The sequence below is a fragment of the Neodiprion virginianus genome, chromosome 5, assembly GCF_021901495.1.
Source record: "Neodiprion virginianus isolate iyNeoVirg1 chromosome 5, iyNeoVirg1.1, whole genome shotgun sequence".
NCBI classification, from domain to species: domain Eukaryota; kingdom Metazoa; phylum Arthropoda; class Insecta; order Hymenoptera; family Diprionidae; genus Neodiprion; species Neodiprion virginianus.
Window position 1 is genome coordinate 33,782,329 of NC_060881.1, and position 24,034 is coordinate 33,806,362.

The 24,034-nt window shown below is 39.0% G+C and overlaps 1 protein-coding gene across 3 annotated transcripts in view; it reads left to right on the forward strand.

Moving 5' to 3' along the window:
- The window catches only part of LOC124304414 (tyrosine-protein phosphatase 99A), a 318,232-nt gene that overhangs the window by 43,879 nt on the left and 250,319 nt on the right, over positions 1–24,034 (forward strand). The window lies entirely within an intron of this gene.

A 24,034-nucleotide genomic window follows, 5' to 3' on the forward strand; every position in this document is an offset into this window, starting at 1 on the left:
GGAGTATTGTTTTGCCTATAATAGGTAGGATGACAAAGCAACGGACAGAGTTTTCTCTAATTACAATTTAACGTTTAACAACAATTTGGCAATACCAAGATAGAACAGGCTTTTTCCAACTGATAAAAAAGTTTCGAGTAATCTGACTGTAACTTTGACATTCCTTAACCAAGCTGATTTGATGTTTAGTGGAATACCATCCCAAAATCTCATGGCTGACACGACGAAGAAGGAGTTTTCGTAGGTTTTGGAGACGTGACTGGGTGTAATTAAACATAATTGAGACCGATGAGGAAAAAAAATTTTCTGCGGACGGATGGTTTTCGCATTGCTCGAAGCAAGGCTAACTTGTTTTATTAGATATCCTAAAGAGGAAAACTTTATTTCTCCCTAGGAACTTTTTATTTCCTTTCCAAAATTATCAAACACCATCACGCGTTGAATTAAACCCTCGGGGTATTTTATTATACGCTGCGTGGAAGCGGGATATCGGTTATGGCAGTTTTTTTTTCTCTTATGATTGGAAAAATTTTCCAACCGTTTTTACCGCTGCAGGGATAATTTCGTCTCTTTTCGTCGCCCGAGAGAAGGTTAAGGATAATGGCGTGCCGCGAAATCCTGATGGGAAATGCGGTTCGGGCGGGAGTCAGACCGACGTCCAAGTTCGGAACAGTTTAAAAGTTTGCAAAGTGGGACCAACTGTGTCTCTTATTTACTCTGTGTAGTTTAACCGATCGTGTATGTTTAGCCGATTCTTACCCTGCAGTTATAACGACGCGAAGTTCTTATATGTCATATATCAAGGATTTTCACCTCTCTCTACAACTTATAACAACAATTTTACCACTCTATTCCCATCCTTTGGATTCCATTCCTTTTTGACACTGCTCTGCGAAAGATTTGCAAAATTTTTGAAACTTTGCTTTATCGGAATTGTAGAACTCGTCAAAAATGTCATGTTTTCTTCAGCCTTGTAATGAGCTAGTTGAATTTCTGTTATATAAGATTTAGAATTAATTTTATTTCAACAATTTCAGTCCGTATTTCGGGAAAAATTCACTGTAAATCAATTCCACCTACTGCGTAATTTTTTAAATGGTGAATCCGAAATTTCCAAAGTGATACAGAAGAAAACAAAAGAAAAAATATAACGTCACCGTAAAATGATCGGAAGAAAAAGCTGAAAGAAATTCTTGTAGATTTTTAAAAACGGTACGTGATAAGAGTGTTTCAATATTCACAATCCAAAAACACTTGCATAAATGAAATTGTAGAAAAAAATGATACGCTGGTCTTAGAACCGATTATACCTGAAAAATTGTCAACCGAATTGGACACTGCGAGATCAAAGTGATCAAATTGGAATAGAATCCCCGGTATGTAATATGTACGTACACGTTTCTTGTGTAACCATAAAATGGAAAAAAAAGTAAAAAAATGGAAACTCATATATGGTTGAAATTTGTGGACGGTCATGTAATATGCGGCCTCGTATTCATCGCGACTATAGCTTCACCAGTATAAAATACAATCGCAGATTGTAAAGGTAAAAATCGTAAAATAACGATAAAACTGACGCGATATGCACGGTGCCTGGGTGCATTAAAATCCAGCGAATCACCGCGGATGATGCGCTCAGTGTTACATTGGATTTTATCCAATAAGATCGAAAGGAGATGAGAGCTTGCGGATAGGATTGGGTGCCCATCATGGAAGCAGAGGCAAAGAGAAAGAGAGAGAGGGAGATGGACGGATAGATAGATAGATAGATAGAGAGAAAAAGAGGTAGATAGATAGATAGATAGATAGATACACAGATAGACAGATAGAGAGATAGATATTTTAATGTTATCCATAGCGGTGTGGGATAAGATGTAAACAATCAGAACGCAGGAAATATACACAGAAAACGAGTAGATCAAACTTTACAAGAAAAAAAAGTAAGTACGACAAAAATAAGAATAAGGATAGACTTAATAACTAATAACAAAGAGCAGGGTTCAAAGTGATACTTGCAAGAGAAGTAACTCAAAACCGAAAACAATTTAAAAAACTTGAAACTAAACTAAACTTGCACCCAGCGAGTGAGTCGGCTTCGATGGCCTCCAGATATTCGACAGAGGGAATACGAACAGTTCAGGCACCATCTCTCTTCCTGAGGGAGAAGAACTAAGAAAGAGACTCTTGTCAGAGTGGATGTCGCGCTCTGTAATGCCGGGTATTTGAGATAGGCGAGAAAATATGGTCTATGATACGTATAATACAGGGATTTAGGAATGAGTAATAATTACAATCAGTCGGGAATTATAGTAATGGCGAATTAGCCGAGGACTAGGCATTGTTTTCTCTTACAAACAAACAGCTAACAGCAACCTCTCAAACTTAGCTCGTGTGCATAGACCATGTGAATTTCTACTGCGGCACACGAGTCGCAACGAGAAAGGATCAGAGGGGAGGGGGATAAAGGAGAGACTCATCCTGCACACCAATTAATATTAGGATTAAACCGGCAATTAACCTAGCCCTAGCCTTCGGTATAACTAAGCACAAACTACCAACTGCGTTTAGAGCAGTATTAATTAATCTTACAATTTCTCTTTCTAATATATTATACCCGTGAAAATTTGGCATATTATTTTTTTTATACTTTTAACACGTAATTTTTACATAATTATATTTATGTAACTTGGTCGGAATTTTGATTTGACGGTTGAAATGAAAAAAAAAAAAAAATAATACAACATTAACACAGTGAATTACTAAATATCGAATGGTCCGACAATCGCTACGCTTTAATGCGCATGCGCTAAAAATTTTGACAATTGTCGGTGTTGAACACAAATGTCAAAAACAGCGGTAAAAATTTTTGAGGTTACGTTCATAACGGTTGGTTGCCCTGGCTTTCAACTGCTCTCGGATTACAGCGCATGCGTATTGACGTGTAGCAGTTGATTGAACCATTCAGTCGTCAAAAATTCATCCGGTATATGGATGAGACGTGTAACCTATAATGGCTCTTTAAAATTTTCCTCGACTCTTGGTGTTTTATAAAACTTTTGATTACACGCAAAATTTTTTTGCGTTCTTGTAGGATTGATCGACTTTCTAAAAATAATATCACTCTGATTAGATTCACAATTTTTGGAAAAATTATGTATAGACTGGCATCAGCTCCGGTTTTTAAATGTTTTGCTTATCCAAGTACAAAGTGAAATGACGGTCTTTTACAATCGAAAGGTTGCTTTGTAAAATGAAATATTTACGTCACTCAGCTGGGTGAACGTGAAACTTACTCGTATAATTATACTTTACCTACTGGGATTTGAGATTTTTATATGTACATTCGTTTGAATTTTGTAATCCTTTACGTACGATGAGAGTATTATAATACCATCGATATGGAGGCAAAGGAATGGCACGTGCACGTGATATGTGTGTGTGTATGTGTGTGTGTGTGTGTAACATCATCGAGATTGGCATTGCATCGTGATATTTTTAATTAACTTCAAAGAGTCAAGTTAATCGGTAATATCTGTAAAAAAAAAAAAAAATTTCCCTTTGCGTGAAAGTTCTCGTACAAATTATTATATACTGAAAATATAAAAGGGGCGAGATTTTCATTTGGTAATTTTACATACTGGTCCGGATCATGAAGTAGAATTTCCCACGTGATATCGAATCTCCGAAAGTTCAATTCGCAGAATTAAAAAATGCATATAGTCGAAGTGTGTACAGAAAAGTCGGAATGTTGAAGATAAAAATACAGAATTGTCAATATTTCTATCACTTTTATGTACTCTTATGTTTATTCCGACGGTTGTATATTTTCACCTTTTTACATTTTGACTTTTGACGTACTTCAGTCTCTTAAATTTTAAAATAATTCTGGACTGAAATAAAAAGAGATCTATTTCTCTTGAGAATAATTGATATATATATATTCAATTGCCTAAATTACTTACTTTTTCAGCGTACACCACAATTGGATTCTCGCATAATTGAAAATTCGACATCGTGACTAATCGTAAGACATATCATAACGTTCGATCCCCATTCACCGATGGGATTCAATTACGTCGTTGTAGAATAAAACGGGATTGCGGTATCGGAGATATAAAATCCCAGGGATGTAAATCGAGTGAAAATTGTGCACACCGATAAATTCAAATCTCTTATATGCTCAAAGTAATTCCTGTGTGTGTACTTAGGGGAAAAGATCACCGAGTAGTTCAAGGAAGATCTCGCGATATAGGAATATTACATATTATAATAATTCCGCCAAGTCTAAAATTTCGAAGCTTTCGTGCGACAATCGACTTACTTAGTCGAGGACTTTTTCTTCGTCCTCTTTTTATTCCCTTTCTTCTCATATTCCCAATGTAAACGGAGTGCTAGCCGTCTCTCTCTCTCTCTCTCTCTCTCTCTCTCTCTCTCTCTCTCTCTCTCTCTCTCTCTCTCTCTCTCTCTCTCTCTCTCTCTCTCTCTCTCTCTCTCTCTCTCTCTCTCTCTCTCTCTCTCTCTCTCTCTCCTCTCTCTCTCTCTCTCTCTCTCTCTCTCTCTCTCTCTCTCTCTCTTTCTCTCTATTTCACCCCGTGAAGTAGGAGAACTTTTGCAAAAATCTCAAGATTTATGCCTTGCGCGGGGTTTCAAAAGTTGGGTAGTGATCTAGTTTTCTCGATCTTCTCTCGATCTTCCCTCTCACCCTAACTTTCTTTCCCCAGCACGTTTTGCACGGGGTTATCACCGCCCTGAGTTTGGAAATTATTTGCAAGGCTTCTATTGTGTTCTTATAGCTCGTCTCCTTATTATTATTATTATTATTATCATCATTATAATTATCATTATGATTACAATAATAATTATTATTATATTTCCAATATCGCTCCCCGCAGTAGCTTTCCTGAACTATTAATTGCTGAACTTCGTAAGTTTTTGTTGTGACTCGCCCTGTTCGTACCAACAGTTCTCACAGGTTTGTATTATATATTGATTGAGAACAAGTGAAAGGCGGAATCGAGAAGCATAGCATGGATGCGCGTGAATCCATTTTATTTGTGTATATTTATTATTTATTTACAGAGTGAATTTTTAACGATTGCACATTCCGTCGTCTGCTAAAATTTAATGAGCACGCGCTCCTATCCGAGAGCGATTGTTTGCCAGTAAGAATAACGTTCGTAAATTTTGATGACAGTTCGTTTCGACGCGATGTGTGTAACCTCAAAAATTTTAACAGTTGTGAGTTGAGCTGAACTGTCAGTTACGACTGTCGACATTTTTGAGGTTACGTTTATGACGGTTGGTCGCACTGGCCGCTCTTGGATTGTAGCGCATGCGCATTAAGTTTTAGTAGAGAACGGAACGTGCAGTCGTTAGGGATTCACTCTGTTTGTATAAATAAATGTTAATATGTTCCAAATTTTCAGCAAATTTTGATCAGCTATTTAGAGTGAAAAAATGTCTGTTTGACTACAATTTAGATACGTACAATTATTCATGGCGTACGTTATGATACGAAAATCCGACGACCTTTAGGCGTTTAAACCTTGTCGTTTGCGAGAAATATGTCGATTATATTTATCACCATTTTGAATTAAAGCTTTATTTTCAAATTTTCAGCAGTTTATAACGTCGCGAAATAAAATATAGCATCATCTGTTTTTCCGTTTAAGAAAGTTACGTCTTTCCGTATATAAAATACGTTTTGATGTATAAGATTTTCAGAAACTGCCGAAAAAAGTAACGATGTTTTTTTTTAAACATATATATGGTCCCCTATATGCAAAGTACCGCAACATAAATTGTTATGATTGTTTTGTGTGAAAAAGTAGACAATTTTGAATATATCCTAATATTTGTATAGGTGGATAAATAAGGATTATAATGAAATCGCTATAAATATTCTAGGTATGTAGAATATATTCAGATAACTTGAAATCCCTGGAATATTTATGTAAACTATCCAATTATGATTCCATTTTGAACCCACTTTATCAATTTCCGGGAATTCTCTGTACTGTCCACTTTTTTGCACAAAAAATAAAATAAAATAGACATGCATTTTTTAATCCCCTGTGATTAAAAATATCGATAAACGTCTGTATGGATAGTTCCTCAGAATCTACGTTAAAATAGATTACATATTCAGAAAAATGTGATTTAATTCTTGTTCACGGAAAGCACATTAAGGTCACGTTTTTTCTCGATGCCAAGACAAACGTTCAATTCGAAAACGTGATAAAAAATTTTAACCTAGGCATAAATAATTCCAATAGTTTCATGTTTTAGTGTACACCGTAACGGAATATCCAAATTGCAGGCAGATTGAAATTTTTATTCTAAAAAGGTGGGTGAAAAGTACAAATATCAAAAAATATACACGGTTTCACGTTATATTACATACCGATCCACATACGTATACGTATATGTAACATATATTCATATGTATAGTAATTGAAATAAAATTTCATGAAATCTCAGCCTTTTCATCCCCTTCATTTTCTTCCGACCTCACTCTCTTTCCTCGATTTCTCTCTCTCTCTCTCTCTCTCTGTCTTTGCACACTGCCGCACGCTACCATTTCTCGTCCTTTTTTCACCCCCCCCCCCCCCCCCCCCTGTTCGGCTCTCTTCTTGTACATTGAATTTATTTTTCTCTGCAGCACCTCGTTGCGACGTTATTTATGCGCACAAATCCCTCGGGATATCGACATCTTTCTCGCTTTTCCCCATCTCTAAGCCACCCTTATCCATACCTCCTCTCGAAGAAAGAAGAAAAAAAGAAAAGAAAAGAAAAGAGACAGAGAAAAAAATGAAATAAAAAAAAAATACCACCCTCATACCGTAGCGGAACGAAATTTCATCCGTATATAATTTGAATACACGGCGATGACAGGCAACCTGCGAAAACTGCATTCGTTTCACACGCGGCAACGATCAGAAGATTTGAAGATGTCGAAAATAAAAGGAAGTAGGCTGAGAATAAGAATAAAATTTTAATATGCATCCCATCGAGATGAAAGACGACGACATTAGAACTGATGCAGAGGTTTGGATTGTGCTGGAAACACGAACGAGGAAAAAAAAATCAATGAAATCAAATAAAAAATAGTAAAAACGAAAATAGGAACGAAGCGAAGAACAAATAAAAGTAACCGATGCGTCGTTATCGCTGCAGCATGCGTGCAAGCTTTTATATACCTTAGAAAGCTTTCCCGCTTTTCGTGTTTTTAACGATGTGGAACGATTCTTGTGGAAGTTTTACGATATAGCACAGGTACGTAGGTGCAAGGATACATCCTTTGAACCCTTGTGGAGTTTTGCAACCGTGAAAGCTCAAAGTTAACCGCTTTCCTTTAGTAACGATAGAATGGAAAAGTATTACGGAGGGAAAATTTTCTTCAATTTCAATTTCATACTCACGAAAGATTGCAAGATATGACCGAGTATTAATAAGAGACGTCAGAGGTTAAAAAGATTATCAGTCCTGACGAAGACTCCGGACTTTATCGCAGTACAAAGTCGATCAAACGGATGATTAATTGAATGCTGAAAAAAAATAAAATAAATAAAATCAAAAAATAAATAAATACTTGTTCGTCGATTCAAGCGAAAAAATGAAACGAAACGATTGTACGATGGAAAATTTAAGAACAGAAAACTCGTGTGCAGTTAACTGTAAAATATCATTAAAATCCGTGAAGGATCCAAATTCCAAAATATCCACGCATGCGGATCGAAGTCATTGCTAAAGACGATCCAAGACGCAGAAGGATATTCACCGAAAATATATGCAAGAATGTTATACCTGCAACGTTGTAATGACGCGTAAAAGAAATGCACACCTATGTACAAATCTACATGTGTGTATATATACATGTATTTACGTACATGCGTCACACTTTAGGGAAATGGGGTGTACGGATGCATACCTCATGCACCGTTATACGTGGTTGCCTAAGCGTATGAAACCTGTGTGCCTTGAGTATATATACGCATAGATACTTATACGTATATGTATATGTGCAATATGTGCGGTGACACTGTATAAAGGTGAACATTCCACGGATCGTTGATTAACGCATGCATCCGCGCAGTTGGCGGAGAGCTAGGAGAGACTGCGGCATAAAGAGAAAAGGAAACTGGCTGGTGAATTAGAACATATAAAGACCGGGAGTGAGACCTTCGTGTATGGTACGCATGTACGAACATAATGTAGGTACCTACAACGTTCTGTTCCGCGTTATGCGACATCCATGGAAAGCCTTGCTTTACCACTTTTGTCGTCTTTGTTTCGTTTTGAAATGGAAAAACATCCTGTCACCGACTACCTTACTTGTTATGGACAAAGCTTGTGCAAGTACTGTTGGAGCTTGACGTTGAAATTCAAATTCGAATCAATCGACGAGTCACGGACAAGAAAGAGACAATAAATAACCACGAGTTGTGATGAGGATTAGAGGAATTGAGGATTACATAAATGGGTTGTAGTGCTCAAAATTACTCTCGTCGTGTTCAGGGGGTGTCCTGGTAGATTTTGACGCTGTTGAATACATCAGCTCCCATATATCACAAACACGAAAAAGGACTGGACCCTTCAATTCACGCTGAGACGCCCAGCGTCCTACCTTTTTTTTCCCAACTATTTTTTTATCAAACTACTTTTTTTTATAACAACTGCCAAGTTTTTTGTTTCCACATGGTTCCTGAAATATTTCTAATTCTAAAAAAAAAAAAAAAAAAAAAAATACAAAATTCATTCATTTTGTTTATTTATAGCAAACATAGCACGTGTAAACAAATGGTCGAAATTTGTACTTTTCCACGAAAAAAAAAACATTCTCTGTTAATCCACCATGAAATTCCGAATGTCAATTTTTACACTAGTTTTTGTTTGTCCGCCATATTGGATCCGCCATTTTCAATTTTGAGTTGAGATTCTTTATTAGTGATCCCAAAAACGACGTAACCTAAGGTTTTATAAAAGTTTTTGAATTTAAGTCGGCCATATCGGATTCGCCATTTTAAATTTTCAAATTTTGAGGTTAGATTCATAATCAGTGACCCCGAAAGCCCATTTATGTAAAATTTCAAGTAATTCTCGTGTAGCGAAAAATGTATGCGTGAAAGTATCAAAATCCCAATTCCACATGAAATTGTGAACAAAAACAATCCAACATATTTTCATTTGAGGCAGGAATAAAATAAAATGTCCTGTATTCTACCAAACCGTAATAGTAAATTCGTAGAGTCCATACCATTTCTTTGTTCCTGCGTCGAACGAAAACGTGTCGGTGTATTTTTTTTCGGAATTGCGTATAGAATACGGCCGTTGAACACTTTTCCATGCTTGAGATACGTGGAATTCGATATTTTGAGATACATACGTCAACGTCGAAATTGACCAGGGCTTCCCCGTAAAGACACTTCTCACCGGTATGACGCTAGAATATGTACCCAATTTCTGGCTGACTGTATGTTTTGCGTGCCACCGCGATTATTATCTTCTAATTTGCGGTAGGTGAAATGTAAAGTACCACTCGATGTTAAACAGGATATTGGTCTCGGGATATTACACCAAGCGGTTCGCCGCAGCTCCAGACGGTAATTTGTTACTCAGTAAATTTCTCTGAAATACTGACTGGCTCAGTCTATGTTCCACGGTAAACCCTCTGCAGAGGTATTCGCAACGTTTCATAGAAATTAGTTAACAATCCTACAAGGGATATGCGAGAAACTAACATAAATGTCCTGTTCGGACAATCAATGTAGTCGGTAAAGTGTACAGTATCGGTTGATTCGATCGTCATCGATTTTGAAGAATTTCATCTTCTCCCGTTTATCGTTTCGGATACACCGCCTGTTGCGTAATTTCAACATTCAAACCTGTCATAGACTCGAACAACTCTGAGGGACGAAATGGGGACGCTTTACCTTCCAGTTCCACGATATTCGAGGGTACCTGGTGCGCAGCGTCGAAATGCAAATCAGGGTTATGATTATCGCCGAGTAATTGGAAGGTACGGGTATATTGTATCAATCGAATTGAATTCGAACGTGATAGCTTGCCGATTGGATCGGGTGATTGTGTTACTGTAACTGACACTGACCCCATGTCAAAGGACCGAATGCCTATGTGGGTGAAACGAACGGCAGAACCCCTGGAGGAACTCGAGCTGGTGTTTAAATTGCTTTGATTCGTAGGCGTTGAGAGCTTTTGCCGCATTGTACGTATAGTATACTAATTGCAGGAGCCAAGTGGATCGAGGGGACCGGTACAGCTGATTTTTCGACAAACCACGAAACCGACAAATAGACGAATCTTGATCATTTCATCGTTGATGTCGATGGTTCCGTTTTCGTGACGTGGAAATTTACGTAAGATATCAATAAGAAACAACGACACAAGGTGTTGGTAAATAAGTCAGTCACATTTCAAACAAAACTGGTCACTTGTTTTGAACATCTTGGAAAATCATCGGTTGCATTGAACTTTTTTCGCAAGTATTTTGTTCGGAAGATTTGGCATTTTCTATTTGAACGAGGGAGATATTTATTTTTATTTGTTGTTCTACAGTTGTGCATCAGTAGATGAAGGAATATTACATTCTTGTGTTTTTTTTTGAAGACATTTCGACTTACGAAAAAAATGATTGTCAAAGACGTTCAATCGGACCAACAATGCTTGAAAATCAAAGTGATGGATTTTGTTTTTAAAGTGAACAATATTTCTATTTAACAATGCCTACCTGATATGTTTATTTCAAGTCTTGCATAAATTACAGGTCACGAAGCCCAAACCATCGACATCAACCATGAATTTTTACAAATCTCCATAACGAAGGGAGGTCAGAAAAAGACGAAGATATGGTTATACTTGAGTTTCGCGGATTATTGAGCAATGGACTCTACTGGTATTCTTAAGATGGCTCAAAAATTTGACGAACGTTATAAAAAGAAAAATGCACGAGTTTAAAAAGGTACTCGCTATACATTCTCAACCAAAAGTAAGTCTCGTTGACAATACGAATACTTTATGATATGATAAAAAACGGGAACAGACCAAACGCAATAAAGATCATGAGGAAATTAAATTTGAATGATAACGGTGTTCAAAAGATATGAATAAATTGTTTAAACGAAACATTATTCAACAAATTTATAGGCATTATTTTTTTTTTTGTCATATGAAATGCATTCGTTGATTTTTCTGAATACACTTGAATACACTTCTGAAAAACCTTGTGCATTGCGATTAAGAAGTTTCCGGTGAATTGAACGAACAGTTTCGTAAATACAGCATTTAAAAATTTTCGACCACGGAAATTTCCAAATAATGAGAAACTTCATCAAAAATTCATGTGTATTCGGAAAAACACAACGAACTCATTTCACATGACGAAAAAAAAAAAAAAAAAAAAAACGTTACCTAAAAATTTGTGAAACTCTTGGTTATTATTGTTGTTAAGATTTAATTTTCTTACCGCATTTGTTGTCGTTGATTTTTTTCCGATTTTTATCTTATCACAAAGTATTCAATATCGTCGACGAGACTCACATTTGGCTGAGAATTTACTGCCGGTATATCCTTAAGGTTAGATTATTTTTTATCCCGCTAATACGTCGTTGGCCGCCTGCATATTCATGGCCGAAATCGGATGAAAGCGAGCTTCACATCGCGTGTCAATGTTTGTTTAGTCTCTTAAAAAGAGCTCGGAAGCGCTGGGAGGCCGAAAAGGCGGAGAAAGCTAATGGTGACACCTGGGCGGGACACCCGTCATTTATCAAAACATGATCAACCATTGTACAGTTCTTATTATTATACAAAACGGCTCGGTGTGTAACAAGAATTTTCTTCCCTCCGGACATTTCACACGTTTTCCATTTATAATACTCGAGGCTGGCAGCGAAAGGTGTAGCTTGTTATTTTTGTACATTTGGACACGTGTTGTTCGCTTTTTTTTTTCTACCTTCGGACGGTACACACAAATTTATGTATAAGGTTGTTATACACACAGCCAATATTCCCCGGGCTTTTTCAATCTCCCGGCAATCATTGCGCACCTCGCGAGAATTAATTGCTTCAATTGACGTACATGCATATTAAAAAATCCATCTCTGAACGGAGGGAATTAGTCGAATCGGGTCTTTGCATTTGGGAAGAGGGAAGAAAAAATAAAAAAAATATTCCACACGTATACAACAAATAAAACGGCAAAACAATTAGGTTATATTTTTCTTCTTTCTCATCAAAAAAATATGATTGCGCATGTTACCAGTAACGGGATTTCACTAATTTCGTAATATATTATACAGAGTGAATTCCTAACGACTGCACGGTCCGCTGTGTCCACTAAAATTTAATCCGCATGCGCTACAATCCGAGAGCGATTGTTTGCCGGGGCGACCAACCGTCATAAATTTAAATGACAGTTCGCTGCGATGCGATGTATGTAAACCTCAAAAATTTTGACAGTTGTCGGCGCTGAGCAAGACCGTCAGCGACAACTGTCAAAATTATTGAGGTTACGCTTATGACAGTTGGTCACCCTGGCAAACAGCCGCTCTCAGATTGCAGCGCATGCGCATTAAATTTTAACAAACGACGCACCGTGCGGTCGTTAGGAATTCACTCTCTATGCAGATATACTTTAGCAAGAGTGACGTCTTATTGATGTATCTTCAAACCTATCGTACCATCGGCTTTGATCGTAAAAATAAAAAAACATCACTCAATTATTTTTGCTTTCTCGGCTAAATTCCCATGTAAAATTATTTCACACGAATCCGTCAGTGTGGCGGTTCAGGTGGATTTACTCATTAACTTTATTTTTCTAACTTTGCCCTTTTTTCTTTTATCTCCTTTCTTCTTTTTTCAACTCTCGCTTGTGGACAATTCTCTAGTCACCGCTTTTCTTTTATCAATCAAACCCCCCCCCCCCCCCCCCCCTCCCTCTCTCACTCTCTCTCTCTCTCGTTCTCTCTCTATCTCTCATTCGACTCTGCACAGCTGAATTTCCGACAGCCCGATTAGAACATGCTGACGCAATCTGATGGTAACTTTCGCACCATCGTGGTGTAATATCTCGGCAAGCGTTGAAAACAATTTCACCAGCTTTCCCCGCGCACCTAACCACCTTCCGTTCTCCTCTCCTCTCCTCTCCTCTCTTCGCCTTTCCTCTTGGTCTCTCTATCTTCGTTTCTTCATTCATATTTATCTTTTTCTTTTCCCTCTCGACGCCGTGTCGCGTTTCCCTAGCCTCGGGTTATGAGTTCTTTTCCCTCACGGACTTTTTAACGCTGTAAATTCCGTCCGTCTCTCAATTAACCGGTATTAAAACCGTTTTAAAGTCGTCGGCTATTCTCTGTCTTTCGGAGGAGGCTCAATTTCGTTATCCCTTTTTTTTCTTTCCGCAGTCTCATATTCCATTTTTTGTCGAATTTTTTTAGGTCATAAACCAAGAGATTTGAAATTAGACCGGGATAAATTCTAACTGACAAACTGTAACGCTGGGTTGACGAGTATTCGAAATGATATCATCATACGTGTGAAATAAAATAAGATATCGGTCAAAAAGCAAGTTCGCGCGATTTAATGAAAACCTTTGATCATTGCGAGCTGCGAACGAGGGATTATGTGAAAAACCTGTTACACGTTGAACGAAGAAAGAGTAGAGTCAGAGGATAAAGGCACTCGAAGTGATGAAAATAAAAAATGGCTAAGATCGTCTCAATCGTCAAATTGAGAACCGCATCGCGTGCTACGCTATGAAAGAAGCGATTCGGTCGTTTTATTTTTAAATTTATTTTTACTTTTTTCAAAATATCTCACTGCTTCATTTGATGACATTTTAATTACACCGTGACCACCAATTAGAACATGGCTGGATATTAGTCGGATGGATTTGATTGTAATTAATCCTCTACGTGTCGTGTATTACTGTGTGTATATGTATAATATATAACAATTGCAACCGATTTATAATTCTCATTCGAAAAGATATGTTCGATTGTATGATGCAGGGCACTGGCGCGTGATGCACCCTTCGCATTGTTACCTCGTAATTATAACGCTGCGGTATTCGGCCGAGTTAATTAATCAACCCTGCAATTAATGGCTGACGAAGCAAGGACGCGGTGGCATGGCAGCGATCGTAACTGTAGGAATTGATGGCTCTATTTTATCGCGATACGCTGCCACGCCAGTCGTATAATGAACAAACGAAAACCGGTTGTAATATATAATATAATACGAGAGAAATTTTAATGAAGAAGAGAAACAGAACAAAAAAAAAAAAAAGAAACTAAAAAACAACGACATATCATGTATGTATATATATCACTAATCTGACTAATCTCTATTGTAGCTAACGGTCGAATGATCAATAACGCGCATGTGCTAGAATTCTAGAGCAAATGCAGTTGTTTTGCCAGGCTGACCAATCGTCACAAGTTCAGGTGACAGTTCGCCGCGATGTGCCTAACCTGGAAAATGTTGGTATTCCTGACAAAACAATTGCTTTTGCTCTAGAATTTTAGCGCATGCGCGTTATAAAGTTCAACCGTTACCTACTCACTCTGTATGTATACGTTATTGTTATTTTTGTTGTTCTTCGAGGTTTTGAATAAAACGCACGCGCTTATAGGAAAATAAACGTAGAATAGAGATTTATTGCTTTAGTAATATGTCGAACATTGGAGCCATAAATCTTTGTTATCGGGTTACTAGTACGACTTCGTTTAGGGTGATGCCTAGATCGTGGTGTATAGATGTAATACAGAATTGATTGTTATGAATTCGATCACGCGATTTGCCATCTTCCTTTCACTATTCTTGTTGTTTTCATTATTTTTTTTTCTCTCTCTCTCTCTCACACTTCCTACATCGCGAAAAAAATTATTCAAGGCTGGAGCTTACTTAGCGGTTGTAAAGGCAAAGGCTCGCGACCAGCTAATTAGTTGGACGAAGCACAATATAAGGTGGGTAGGTAGGTAGGTAGAGAAGGGGGGGGGGGGGGGGGGGGGAGAGGAGTGGAGGGAGGCAGGCTTAGACCAATTAAAATACATTAGCGGAATTGCCCGCGAGTATTTGAGCCCCTGAACACTCGTTAAGAGTTCCCTGCTCCCGAGACGCTGAGGATACTGGAGGGATGTTGGTACACTGCAGGATGCTTTTGGTTGGTCGCCTTCAGCTAACCGGCGAACCAGAAGAACGGGACGAAGAAGGCCTTATTGTCTTATGCCGCCATGCCGTTGGGCTATGTTGTTGCCTTCCTCATAAATGGCATTAAAAAGATTTATTGCTCTGCCCTCTCCTGCCCTCTGCCCCCGTTTCTGTTACCTCAGCAAACCCGGCTTGAGCAGCATCCCTGTATTTTTCCGAGCTTTATGCCCTTTATTTATTCATATATTTTTTTTTTTCTTCTTGTTTTCTTTTCTTACTCTTGTATATTATATTCCTTCACATTTTATGTGCGTCTGCCCTCACTGCAATACAGTAACCATTTTTTTTTCTAGTTAGCGAAGCGCTATCAAAAGTATCGTTATTGTTGTTATTATAATCTTATTTAGGTGAAAATAAGTTATTCGAAAAATACAGTTGTTCGAATATTACCGACGTTTATTGGATATATTTCTTCTAAAGCGTGGTACACCTGGACGACGCCAGCGCCTCCCTTACGAAATCATACTAGTAGCTTGGTAACAAAGATGCATAATTGCCATGATCGATATATTATTGGAGCAATGAAACTTTTTTTTTTATCATCATTTTCGCTAAACGTTTGAGTTTTATTCAAAACCTCCAACTACAATAATAATGATAATAATGATGATCATCCTTCATAGTGATATTTTGTGCACACACGTCTTATCACGATGCTGCGTGAATTTGTAATTATAAATGATTACAAGACTTTTATCTTGTAATTGAAAACAAAATCAATTGTACACCACAAAACTCAGTTTATATTCGAAACAAAATGATTGTCAAATTGTAATGGATGGTTTTTTTCGAATCCAATCAAAGGCAATTTGCGAAAGTAACTGACGGTATTTTGAATAAATTCCATGTCCAAAAAAAGAATCGTAGATGGCATTGCACAATAAAAATTTATTCGAGAAAGCTGTCAATACCTTTTATGAGTTGTAAATAATAATAATCGTAATAATAATGACTTCAGTCTTGCCATACTCTTTCGGGTATGTCCCCAAATCAGCTGATAACTTGTAAAGGGTGAGGGAGGGATGGGTTAGTGACCATCATTATGGGTCTGCAGCTGTCTGTCCAAAATGTAATTGTATCCTGCCCAACGTTCGTGTTATGCATTCATTGAAGTCAAAGAAAGACTAAGATAGCTTGACGGTTTATACCCTACGATGTTTTTACAATCGTTTCATTCGTCACGTAAATGAAGTTGAGGTGCTCTTTTATTTCCCGATCGATTCGCTTGGAACCTTTATTTCTTTTCGTCTATTTTTTTCTCCCCGTTCGTGGGAAATGGTTCTTGTCCTGATGATTCGACGGGAAGTTAGGTGGAGCCGAAGAGATAGGAGGGGAAAAGGACGGAATAAAGTAGGGAACATTCACTTTGATAACTGCACTAAAAGCCCGTCCAGCAGTTAGAGTCAAATAGGCCATCTCACCTGACGATGAACCCCCTTACACCCGCACTCCGGGTCGTTCTCACGTTCAGCGGCACCAGCAGTTGTTCCCTCTCTTCAGGCTCGACTTACCAATCCGTTCTATGTAACCTGGTTTCAATGTCGCCCCTTTTCCTTTATAGGATCACCTAATATGATTACGGTTGAGGAGTTTGCTTGGTCGGGAATCCGCGCCGCCTTGCAGCTTTCTTCGGCTAATCGGCAAACACACCGCTCGAAAGGACGTCTTCGAGGTCCTAGCTGCCCTTGATTCGGATCGCAGACGTCCTCCGGGAGAGAAGGATACCCCAAATCGATTATTTCGCAAAATGGCCCCCGTGTTTTTTCACTCTTTGGCTTCGCCCTTGCATGGAATTAAGTACTCTTACTGTGGATAACCGCAGGTCACACCGACAACTGTGAAAGTGTAACGTGCCTCGTAAGAGGATGCGGCAACAAACGCTTCACTCCGATTTCACCCACGGCTCTTTTGTAATTATTAAACGTAACGCTTCCGCAAATGAGATTTCTCATTGTACCATTTAACCCGCTGTTATTGGGGGCTAAAATCCTCTGGTGGTATCGCAGTGCGGCATTTATTCGAGTAATATTCGTAGCTGTTCGATGTAATCGAGCGTGCGGAACTTAAAGTATTTTCGACGAAAGAATCCGCTTTTTTTTCTCATTTAAAGGTGTCTCATTTTTATCGAACTTACATTTCCTTGATGCTGTACGTTTTTAACACCGTTATAAAAATCCGCGCACCGACTGCCCTGGAATTCGATGAGAATTTGATCGTCATTCTATACAGTTCTATACCTGCAGAATACACACGGATATGCAACAGAGCAGAGGCGTTCTGTTCTGCAGTGCACGGAATCCAGGACGCACTGTCAATTCAGTCTGTCCACATGCAAATTTTATTGCAGTTGCTCTTCAACAAGCCCCCAGGGTTATTTATGTCATCGAACCTAGCTTCGATATTCGTCCCACTTGTTTGGCCACCGCATTTCCTCCCTGTGCAAATCGTTCGTCTGCTTGCCCTCTAACCCTTCGACACGTGGTTAGTTTTTTTCTATTTTTTATTTTTTTTTTCTCGTCAATTTCAGACGTCGATCATTTATCAAGTGCTTCGAGTTACCCTATGTGCAAAGTAAAAAACCCCCCGAGTAAAAGGGGGTAACTACCGTTGAACCCGACTTCAGAATTTCAAAACTCACACGACTTCGCATGGCTTCAAATAATTTCAAACGACCTCAAGACACTCCGCATGACTTTATATGACTTCTCGACATCATAGCATCACACTTCCAAGTAACTCCAAGTCACTTGTCTTCATGACTTCTTGGCTTCAAGTGATTTCAAGTAACCTGAAGACACTTCGCGTGACTTTACATGACTTCAAGTGATTTCAGGTGACTTTTCGATTTCACGACTGCAAGTGACTTTATAGGATGTTTTTTACAGTATATACCTGACTTCCATAGTATCCTGACTCTCCCTCACCTGAGTATGAAACGACGAGTATCGGCGGTTTGCAGCTAAGTTTGATAAAATTACATCCACTCCTCCCGTACCTTTTCCTCGGTAATACCATCCCTCGTATCGTCAGCTCGGTGAACTAGCGGCGTGAGTTGAATTTCAATTGCGTGCCAAGTCCTCGTCGTGCCCATCTCACGCCCGCAGGTAGTCGAAACGAACGGACCACCGCGGAACTTTCCTATTGAAAATAGCTCTTGGGTTGGAAAAAAAAGATGTTGGGGCTGCATGGGTTCACCCTGGGGATTTTGAAAACGATCCCGTATCCCAAACGTCCTGGAGGAGGGAACCCTCCGCACTGCACATTCTATATTTCATGACCAGCCGAGCGTTTTCCCAGCTGTGTCATTTCTGGCACGCAAAAATTAATCCAATTCTACGTTACTGGTCATTTTCACGTTACACACTTGACCACTTTCGCCGATGGAACTCGCATGGAATGGAGCTATTTGTACTAGCCTCAATTCACCATGGACTATTAACTCGGTTATATTGTGCACATGGATCAATCCCCCTATGGGATCCGATAACGCACGCCAAGTGCAGCAAAGAGACGTTTGCCATGCTTCAGGTCGGTTAATACGCTTGGCTCAAGGTCCGTTCAAACGGTATGAAAGTGAGTGAATAGTAATTCACAGCCATGGTTCAGGTGCGCATTTCATGATAACCAGCGGAGTAACTCAGGTGATACGTTTGAAATTGGAGCAAACGCGTGATTTCAGTTTGTACAGAGTACACATGTAACAAAGCAAAAACTGAGGCGGAAAAGATTCCCTGAGAGAATTGAATATCCCGGAAGAAACTTGGGGGAAGCTTTTTACCAATGTAAATTCCTTATCAAACTTTCCCGCCGATTACAAATTCGGAATAGGAGAAAGTTTTCTCTTCCCACAGACGAGAGGAGCACACAGTCGATCCTTGTTCACACCGGGCAGGATCAGGTCGTTTCCAACTGGGTTTCGGAATGAGGAACGGGACGTTGTCTGCAGAATTACGGAACGGAGGAAGTTGCCAGGCGAGGAAACACGAAAGATCCAGATGAACAAGAGCTGAGTCCATGATTCGGGTTTCCGAACGAAATGAAATCGATTCGACACGTCAATCCTTGGCTCGTCAGTGATCACAATCAATCTGCGCTGTTGGTGTTGCGATAGAAAATTGCAAAGCGTTGACATTTAGAAGACCTGGAATGTCGATTGAGAGTTCGGCCAAGTATCGTTCATTATTTTGAGTACCAAACCGCTGATTAATGATCTCATGAAATGCAGATTACACTGCGTCGTGACGACATCCGATATTCATGCGGTATAACCCGAGAAGATCGAAACTTTCGTTCGGTATTCAAGAGGCCGTTTCACGAGGTTGTTCAAGGATTTCAAAAATAATTAAACACTGCAAGCTACCATTGGTTTAACCGGCAATCCGGAAAATAACGGTCTCTCATCTTTTGATTCAAGTGTAATGGCATAATTTTTGGACAGTGAATGTTAGAAAAAACAGAAAATTCGATCATCCTCGACGGTGTTGCAAAACAGCGCACTTAGTTGCCTCATACCGGATATGACGCTGGATTAACCCGTAGAGGACAGGTGGTTTACTTTCCTTATTTGCCCGAGGCGTTTAATTGTTCCGGCACTGGTCTGGTCTGACCCAGCAGTCCTGAGTCCGTTCACGTAGAACGGATTCCGCCTTTCCTGCTTTGGCATTGAACAGCCGTTTGTGACCCTCGATTAGCCGGGAGCACTCGAAGCAAAGGCACAATCGCATCTCAAACGTGGCATTGCAGTAAACGATCCTAATTCCGAGGGTCGAGATACCCAGATATCAGTGACTGCAAAGTGATGCAACAAGAAAGTAAAGCTCTCGAGTTTGGCTCTCCCATCGTTGTTTATAAAAACTGGAAGGAAATGCGCACGCCGAGTTCTTAAGTTGGCCGAGAGCGTACCGGGTACCTAGTTCGCTAACTAATTGAACTTCTACTAACTCTTCCGGAGAGCGTTGACCTTGGTTTACGTTATACGTATACGTTGTATACACGCGTCTGTGTGTATGTATATTAAAATATATAGGCCAAGGGTATAACGGGTGAGGGTGCAAAGCTTCCCTAAAGGGGATGTGTTGTGTTTACATCATACAACGCAGTAAGACGATTTCACTTCGAAACATCTTTTCCCAATCATACCTAGGTATGTTCACTCCATACTTTGCGAGTGTTGTTTTTCTTTCGTTCTACTCCCGCAGTGTGGTTAGGTATCTTATTTTTTCGACATGTTATACCTGGGACAGCGGACATCGGAAGGACATTCAATATTGATGATTACAGATCTGGAAGATCTGTAGGGAAAAATCAACCCAGGTGCAACGGATAAAGTCGTATGGTGTATAAGGGTGTACCGTGGAGAAAATTGATGAGAAAGTGTTCGACAGGGAAACAGATACAGTGAACAATGTGGGGCAGGTATACTACATTGTGCGACGGGGTTTGCGGGAGTTTCTCAACGACAGAAATAGTTCGTCGAGAAGTTGGTTGGTGTCGTCGTCCGCGAGGCGACCTCGCTTAAATAATTTATTATTGGAAATAGCTAGAGGGACGCGGTGGCGGTTGGGATCGTAGAATGGGGATGAAGCAGAGAGAGGACAAGGAGGAGGAGGAGGAAGGCTAGAGACGCACCTTGGCGTGTCTTTAAATTTTCACGAGTAGGTAAATTCAATTACCAGGCTTTTCGACGATTCCTGAACTTCGCCTAAGCCTTTTTACGTATTGTACGTAATACCCTTCAATGTTAACTGAATTTAAATTAAAGCAATTCACAGTTTGAAATCTCGATGCGGGTATTATATACACACGATACACAAATCACGTAATTATTACGTATATTATATATTCTCTTCATCATTCCTTTCCCCACCCATAAAAAAAAAAAACAGAATTTCTCGGTGATTATATATTTTCTGCATATAGGTACTCTAAACAATTCGTATATTATTCACAATTTGTTTATTTTTTCTTCTCTCTCTCTCTGTTTTTCTCCGCTAGTACTATCTACACTCTGCTCACCATGCTCACGCTTATTATTATGAATTAGTTGTTTAAGGCACTATTGTCCCTATCTACCCCTTTTTCTCTGTAAACTAGCTTCAATTAGTCATTAAGAAACTACTTTTTTTTCTACAATCTGTTCTCTTTATACTTGCGGGTCTCCACCCTAATATAATAATAAACGGTCTATTATATTCTCTTTCTCTTTCTCTCTTCCTCTCTTTCACGTGTTTTGACTAACAATGCGACAGGAGAGAGAAGCTTTATAAAAAATCTGAAAGATCGCAACAGCATATAGGGTAGATATTATAATTTTACGGAAGTTTGCGTTATATATAATTTATAAATTCCCTGGGGGGGGGGGGGGGGGGGGAGGGCTTCGGACAAGGAGGAGAGATTTTTTTTCTCTTCGAATAAAAATTCGTTGAAGAAGTCTCGCGTAACCAAAACTCTGTTCACGGTTCGAGTATAGAATTCCTGAAAATGAAGTGAAAATTCAGGTGCCGGAGACGACGAATATGAACGCCCGAGAGGCTATCAGTCGAGATTCAAATTCAATTTCAAACCGAATGGCAAATCATTAGTGAGCCAGTCGTGACTTGACAAAAACTTCTCGGACAATGATTGTAAAAGATTTTCGTTCCTTTTATCGGACTGACAATCAGTCAATCTTGAGAACGAGCCGAACATTCAGCGCTGAAACGTCAGACAAATAAGGGATGTAGAATGGAAGAAAGAGGAAGAAAGAAGGGAACAAAGCTTTCAGCTGAGAAAAATAATCAATTACCGAGGCAGATTTTGTGAAATAGATAGATCGTAATTAGTAGTGAAATTTATTGTCTTCCATTCAATCATACAGAATGATATAAAAGATCTTCGTTTTGCTTAAAGACACATGCTTCATTAGTTTTCCATCATTCTTCTGGTTATACGTAGTAGAAATACAAAAGGAGAAAAAAGACGAAGTAACACGAAAATAAAAATGCTTATTTCGTTTTACGAATGCAAGGATTTTTATTTTACATTATTCTGATAATTTATATTTATACACAACGTCTCCTTTTCTAGAACTTTTCTTTCCCATTCTTTTCTTAATTATGAGAATAATTGCAGCTTTTTTTTTTACGCTATCTTCTATAAAAGTTATGAGTTTCATAAAGAGTTCTTTATCGGAACCTTCAAAAATGGACATGGAAAATATATGTATCTAAACTATCGTCAGTTCTCAAAGGTTCATGCGATATTTTTGCATTTGTAAAGTATAAACAGTCTATTAAGGAGTGTAACAATGTTAAATACAGCAACTTTTGCACAATAATGACAGTAGTATTCATTTATGCGGCAGCACATATCTTCATAAATGACTTTGTAATTATATGGACTGAGAAGTCTCAGGTGTACAAAGATTTTACGAATATGCATTTGGAGCTTCAACACCAAATAGCTTAGAAGTTTACCCTTGAGATGAAGGTTCGGGAAAAAACACCATTGAAGAGGACTTTATTTTCTTTTCCATACATATAAAAAGGAACGATATTCGGCGTATGCTTCTAGTAATGCTTTTATAGGACGGAAGAAGGTATCTTTTACCGGAGCAATCCAATTGTACTTAGAATTAGGGTTTGTTATGAAATTCTGGTGAATTAAGTTTCGTTCAAACATAGGAGGGGGTATCTTCTGTTATGTAATAGTGATAGGTGGCAATTATGCCACACCGAGACTCGATTACTGATTTCGTTATATCGACTACGTTATAGTGCAGATTCTCAATATATTCCGTTGCATAGTTGCTTAGCCCCGGTTTACAGAAGCTGAGGAATCTTATTAATATAAGCTCGACGCGGGATGTTTCCCGGCCGTTGAAAATGCCAATAATGATATTTCACGTTGGCGTATCAGCGTCAAGCCAAGGTGGAAATTAAAAGCTTCATCTCTTCTTCTGCCGCGGGTACTCGCGAGAAGATGACGCATACTTACACAGAGATTGAGCTCGGTGTTGTGGGTACAAACGTTGATGTGGTGTGATATAGTGAGCCGCTCGGTAGCTGCTGCAGGAAAGCGAAATAGTCCCTAGTCAGCAGAGCCGAGGAATGACTGAGGGAAAAGTTGGAGGAGTCAGTTAAGGCGTTGGCTCCTCAATTCTTGTCGAAAACTGTGAAACTTGATTTGAAACTTTCATATCGCGAGGTCAGCATTCCTCTCGAGTATGGCTATGCCGATCTAACGATCAACAAACTTTTCAACAATTTCATACGTAGCTCGCCTTTCCGAGAACACACCCTTCAACTTCGGGCTCGGGAAATTCTACCCCACAAATCTGTCCAACTCCCGTTTAGTCTGATAGTTTGCCAATCCAGTGTCGGTCTTCGGACCTACTGACACCTCGGAGGGACAAAGGCAGCGAGTGTCTTTAAAAACGGCAGGGAACCGTCTAGGTACTGTCAAATTACGATGTTTAGAGATGGAAAAGTCTGCAGTACTCGCTAAGCTGGCTAAGTTGATACCGTGAACGAAAACTCGAAAACTGAAGACTCTCGGCGTGGAAGAAGACAAGTGTCTCTGCTCCAGAAAAGGGTGAACCAATAGGTGTCAGATCTATCCTTTGCTATTTATTAAAAACAGATCTCGAATCAGGCTGACATCGCGAAAATATCACGAATTACATACTTCGTACATTATCCATTGAATTTCCTGATTGATTAGAATACTCATTAAACATAGAAATGTTAAGAATCCATCGCGCTTATGCGAATAATAAAATATCTGTCAATTATAAAAACTGATGAGTACAATGTTGCAAACGGCAAAAAAGAGG